Genomic DNA, 6,000 nt, shown 5'->3' with positions numbered 1-6,000 from the left:
GCTCTTCAGTAAATTAAGGATTTAGAACATTTTCCCCAGATATCCTGATGACTCATCCAGGGTCTTTCTCTAATGTCACCTCTTTAGGGGGGCTTTCCTTGACCACTCTCTCTAAAATAGCAGTCCCCTTCACTCTCTGTCCTTTCTTTGTTTTTCTTGTTATCACTGGATGCTATATATGTCTTTGTTTACTGTCCATCACGCCCCCCCACCCGCCAACCAGAATATAAGTTCTACAACGGCAGAGTTTTCATCTCATTCAGTCTTATGCCAGGTACATAAACTGGTGCTCAGCAAATTTTTGTTAAATGACTTAACTTGTAATCTTTTTTTTAGAATTTTTATTTATTTATTTGACAGAGAGAGAGAAAGCACAAGCAGGTGGAGTAGCAGGGAGAGGGAGAGAGAGAAGCAGGCTCCCCGCTGAGCAAGGAGCCAGATGTGGGACTTGATACCAGGACTCTGGAATCATGACCTGAGCCAAAGGCAGATGCTTAACCCACTGAGCCACCCAGGGGCGCTTTAACTTGTAATCTTGATACCCATTCCAGATTCCTACTCTTTTATGTGTTTTGGCTCCATTCATAGCATACTCATCCACTCAACGAATCACTTACCTCAGAAATCTGGAATTTCAAAGTTCTGACTCCTCCTCACAAGTCGCTCATGAAAAAAAAAATTTTAAGTAAGCTCTACTTTCAATGTGGGGCCCAAACTCACAACCCCAAGATCAAGAAGAGTTGCTTGCTCTACTACTGAGCTAGCCAGGCACCCCCAAATTTTAAAAAAAATAATTTATTTTAGTAATCTCTACACCCAAAGCGAGACTCAAACTCATGACCCAGAGCTCAAGCGTCACCTGCTCTTCCTACTCAGGCAGCCAGGTGTCCCGGAAATTTTTGATAGCATACCTGGAACCAGAAAAGGAATAGAGTACAAACAGAGGCCTGCCCCTCTTCTTTTCCCAATTTGTCTGCCCTGTTCTAGAAGGGCCCTAGTGTCCACATGTGGGAGGCTACCTAACCTGCAGGTATAAGTCTATCCTATAAGCCTAGTATAAGTATATCCTATAAACCTAGGCCTAGGGGTACACACACAAAGGTTGACTTGCCCTCAAGAAAACAACCTGGGGAAGAAGCTTGGAATTGGGCTGTTTGGGCAAAGAATTCCAAGGTCCTAAATACTTGAAGTTTGTGATCTAGAGAAGGGGAGAGGGGTGTGAGCTCTGGATGGGCATGTCCCCTTAACCCCATGAAGAAATGTGCAACTGGAGGAGAGCCAGATCAGGCCCTTTAAAGAGCCGGGCTCAGGAGGCTCGCCCTGTTGTCCTGGTCGAATGGCAGTACTACCTAGGCTAAAACCCAAACTCCACTAGAGGGGATATAACCAAACAAGAATGAAGTTCAGAAAGTGTGCTTCTTCCTGCCCTCGCTAAAAACCAGATTTAAGTGCTATGATTCAAGAGCTATCCATGTGGAGACCCAGAGAAGGAAACCTTGGATCAAAATCCTATCAGAAAATGAACACCAAAATTTAAAACTGGTTCTTCGAAAGACACTATTAAGAGAATGAAAAGACAAGCCAAAGACAGGGAGAAATTTTTGCAAATCCTATGTCTGATAGAGGCCTTGTATCCAAAACATATAAAGAATTCTCAAAACTCCATAAAAGCAAATGTTGCCAAACTTTCATGAGATTCGCAAAGGAATCTGGAGTCTCCCTGTAAAAGATTAATCACCTTTGGTTTATGTGATCTGCTTGGAGAATTCAGAGTTTGACCAAATACCAAACTTAGAGCAGGGATCTTAAAATCCTGCCCACGCTTCCCGCATTGACAGCCTGCCATGTAACACAGCTCCAAAGTTGCCATAAAGAGTCTATTCCTAGTTAACCCTCCAAAGATGACAAAGTCTCATTAAACACAGGAACCATCAGGGGTGGTGTCTTCATGACCCCAGCTTTATCTGGGGGAGGGGAGAGGAGACGTCTTAAATGGAGCACATCACCTGGGGGAGCCTTCGTCCTCTTGCATAAGGCCTCACCAGGTATGCAATGACAGAATTTCTACAGTTCTTTCATGAGTAGCCTGTGTGATGACAAATCAGAACTGAAGCAACCAGCCCTGCTGAGGGGAAGGAAGTTTACACATATTCTCCTCTCATTTATCCAACAGATATCTGATGTCTGCCTAGTCTGTACCTGAAGTCAAACATTTGCTAGCAGCTGAAGATTAAATGATGAGCAAGACACAATGACTTCAAGGGTAACAGTCTAATGGAGGAGACGAAAAAGTAAACAGGCAATTATGAAACAGGGGTAAAGTGCTTTGATTGGAATAAACCCATGGAACACTGACAAGGAACATCTGATCCAGTCTTGTGGGATCGGGAAAGGGTTCCTAGAACAAGTGAGGTATGAGACCTGAAGGAGAGGAGGAGTTGGCCAGAATAGTGGAGAGAACTATTCTCCAGAACAGTTTGGAGAGTGTAGTGCAGAGAACTGAAACTGAGGGCAGCGGAGGGCAGCAGAGGCCAGAGCAAAGATGGTCTCTAAAAAATGAACACAGAAGGAGTTTCACTGTATGCAGCTGGCAATGGGAGGCATAAGAAGGTTTTGCACAGAACAGTGGCAGGAAAGGATTTGCCCTTCAGAAAGATCTAGCTCGGGCGCCTGGGTGGCTCAGTCTGTTGAGCAGCTGCCTTCGGCTCAGGTCATGATCCCAGGGTCCTGGGACGGAGTCCTGTGTCTGGGTTCCCAGCTCAGCGGGGAGTTTGCTTCTCCTCTGCCCCTCCCCCTACTTGTATGTGCATGGGCTCTCTCTTTCGCTCTCTCTCTATCTCTCTTGCAAAAATAAAATCTTTTTTAAAAAATGAAAACACATTAGGAGGTGGTTTCAGTAAGCAAGATGTGGGGTGCCTGGCTGGCTCAGTCAGAGGAACTTGCAACTCCTGATCTTGGGGTTGTGAGTTTGAGTACCAAGGTGGGTGTAAAAATTACTTAAAAGTAAAATCTTTAGGGGCACCTCATTTGGTAAAGTGCCAACTCGATTTCAGCTCAAGTCACGATCTAAGGGTCCTGGGATGGGGCCCACTTTGGGCTCTGTGCTCAGCAGGCAGTCAGCTTCAGGATTCTCCCTCTCCCTCGTCCCACCCACTGCTTGCTCACTCTAAAAATAAAATCTTTCTTTAAAAAGATTTTATTTATTTATTATTTATTTATTTGCGAGAGAGAGAGAGAGCAGAGCGATCGAGAGAGAGAGAACATAAGCTGGGGGAAGAACGGGAGAAGCAGACTCCCCACTGAGCAGGGAGCCCAGCGTGGGGCTCAACCCCAGGGCCTGGGGACCACAACCGGAGCTGAAGGGAGATGCCCAACTGACTGAGCCACCCAGGTGCCCTCCCCCAAAATAAAATCTTTAAAAGTATTTGCAACGACGACACTGGAGCTAGAGTGTATTAATGCTAAGTGAAATAAGTCAGAGAAATACAAATACTGTATGATTCATGATCTCACTCATATGTGGAATTTAAGAAAACAGATGAACATATGGGAAGGGGAAGAAGAAAAAAAAAAGGAGAGAGGGAAACAAGCCATAGGAGACTCTTAAGGATAGAAAACAGACAGGGTTGATGGAGGGAGGTGGGTGGGGGGTGGGTTAAACGGGTGATGGATATTAAGGAGAGCATCTGTTGTGATGAGCACTGGGAGGTGTATGTAAGTAATGAATCACTGAATTTTACTCCAGAAACCAATATTGCGCTGTATGTTAACTAAGGAAATTTTAAAAGAAGAAACACTGTAAGCAAGATGTGGTCTGGTGATGGTCTGAATGACTGTAGCCGAGCCCATTACCTTGCTTATATCTTTGCAACTCTATGAGGCAGATATAACTACCCCCATTTTATAGATGAGAAATCCAAGGAGCAGGAAAATAAATTAATTTGCCCAAGGTCACATGGTAAGTCGTGAGAGAGCAAGTAGAGAAAGGAAGGTTGGTCATGACTGAATGCCTAGTCCGCTAATATTTATTGGTTTGGGGAGGGTGCCAAAAGGAGCAGGAGCTGTTGAATATGATATGCAAGTGTCCAGCTTGGATAACCTGGCAATGACTGAGTTAAGAAATACAGGAGGGGTGCCTGGGTGGTTCAGTCGGTTAAGCATTCTACTCTTGGTTTCGGCTCAGGTTGTGATCTCATGGATCATGGGATGTAGCCTCATGTCACATTCCCCGTTCAGCAGGGAGTTGGCTAGAAGATTTTCTCCCTCTCTCTGCCCCTCTCCTCACTCTCTCTCACACGCCCTCCTCTCTATCTCAAATGGATAAGTAAATCTAAAGGAAGGAAAAAGGAGGAAGGAAAGGAGGGAGGGAGGGATAAAGGGAGGGAGAGAGGGAGGGAACGAATTATAGGAGAGGCAGCTGGGAGGTGGTGGAAGAAAGTGCTAAGGTCTGTTGGGGCGTTGATTTTAAGGTGCCTGGGTAATTTCCAAATGGAGGGGTCTACAAGGCAGCTAGGCGCAAGGGCTACTGTGAAACTCAGAGTGAGATCTTGAGGTTATCAGCCTCAATCTCCCCTAGAAGGAAAAACAAAACCACCTTTGGAGAAGCTGAAAATGATACAAACTTTGAACATGAAGTATTTAGGAAAACAGGTTTTAAAATGGGATTAACTATGAAACAATTTTAGGTCATAACAAGGTAATTTTCTTCTGTTAGTTTCACTCCTCAGTGGTTTTCACTAATGACCTTTTATCTTGGAGTCCCCAACAGAGAAACGGTAGCCCAGACTATTGTAGAAATGGGTATCTAACCAACGCTTCAAAGAGTCCATTTCTCCCAGGGCATAGGAACTCCTTTTCAAATAATACCAACTTTTGAAACAGTAGGGAACCACTTAACAAATTATCATTTCAGTGCGTTCATCGGTATCCTAGCGGCCTGGAAGCAAAGCCTTAACCTAGCCTCTTAGAGAACAGATCACACAGAAGGAAATCTCCTTTACAAAAATGGCGAAGCATTAACATATCAAATACCTTTAGAGCAGAGGCTCCGGGTGAGCCCACGTTTTCCTTTTTTTTTTTTTTAAAGATTTTATTTATTTGGCAGACAGAGATTACAAGTAGGCAGAGAGGCAGGCAGAGAGAGAGGAGGAAGCAGGCTCCCCGCTGAGCAAAGAGCCCGATGTGGGGCTCGATCCCAGGACCCTGGAATCATGACCCGAGCCGAAGGCAGAGGCTTTAACCCACTGAACTACCCAGGAGCCCCCCGCGTTTTCCTTTTACGTTTCCTCCCAGAAATAAAAACTGTTGATCACGTAGAGGGAAAAACAGAATTTTATAAAAAGGGTTTTGATAAACCGTCTTTCCTTTTCCAAGTGTTGGCAATAGGTATAGTTACAATTTTTCTTCCGTATTTGTGTTTTTCCTCTATTTAAAGCACTTCTACTCCCTCCCTCTGCCTAGCCTGCCTCCCTTTAAAGAAGGTATTCATCAAAGAAAATTGCTTGCAAGTGATTTGAAAACATAGCCACACCCTAGTAATACATAATCACTGCCTTAGGCAAACTAACTGTCCCGAACAGAGAGCCTTTGACTGTTTCTGAGAGGTTATCTGTTCTGGGATCCCAACACTGGTTCAGTAGAAATTGTTTCAGCGTTCTCAACAGGTACCCAAAAATACCTCCTAAAAGCAACAAGGCCTCCTCTCATTTCTGCTTTTGGATGTGTTTTTTTTCCCTCTCCAAAGCTCATGGGCCACTCATAACCAAATTATTTCCATGCTCTTTTGCTACCAGCCCAATCTTTATAGGAAACTACCCAGATCTTTGCATCTTCCCAAATTTTGGCAATATCCAGAGGGCTCAGGCATGTGTGAAAACAACGTACTCCATTTCCACGAGAACATCTGTACAAATGCATTAATGTAAAGACGATCATGCCCATTTTAATGAATGTGATGAAATGCCATCTTAGGAATCGGTGGTGGATGACTAAAATAACTCT

The sequence above is a fragment of the Enhydra lutris genome, unplaced genomic scaffold (assembly GCF_002288905.1).
Source record: "Enhydra lutris kenyoni isolate GAN:26980312 unplaced genomic scaffold, ASM228890v2 scaffoldscaffold38, whole genome shotgun sequence".
Taxonomy (NCBI): domain Eukaryota; kingdom Metazoa; phylum Chordata; class Mammalia; order Carnivora; family Mustelidae; genus Enhydra; species Enhydra lutris.
This window is presented reverse-complemented; position numbering follows the sequence as displayed.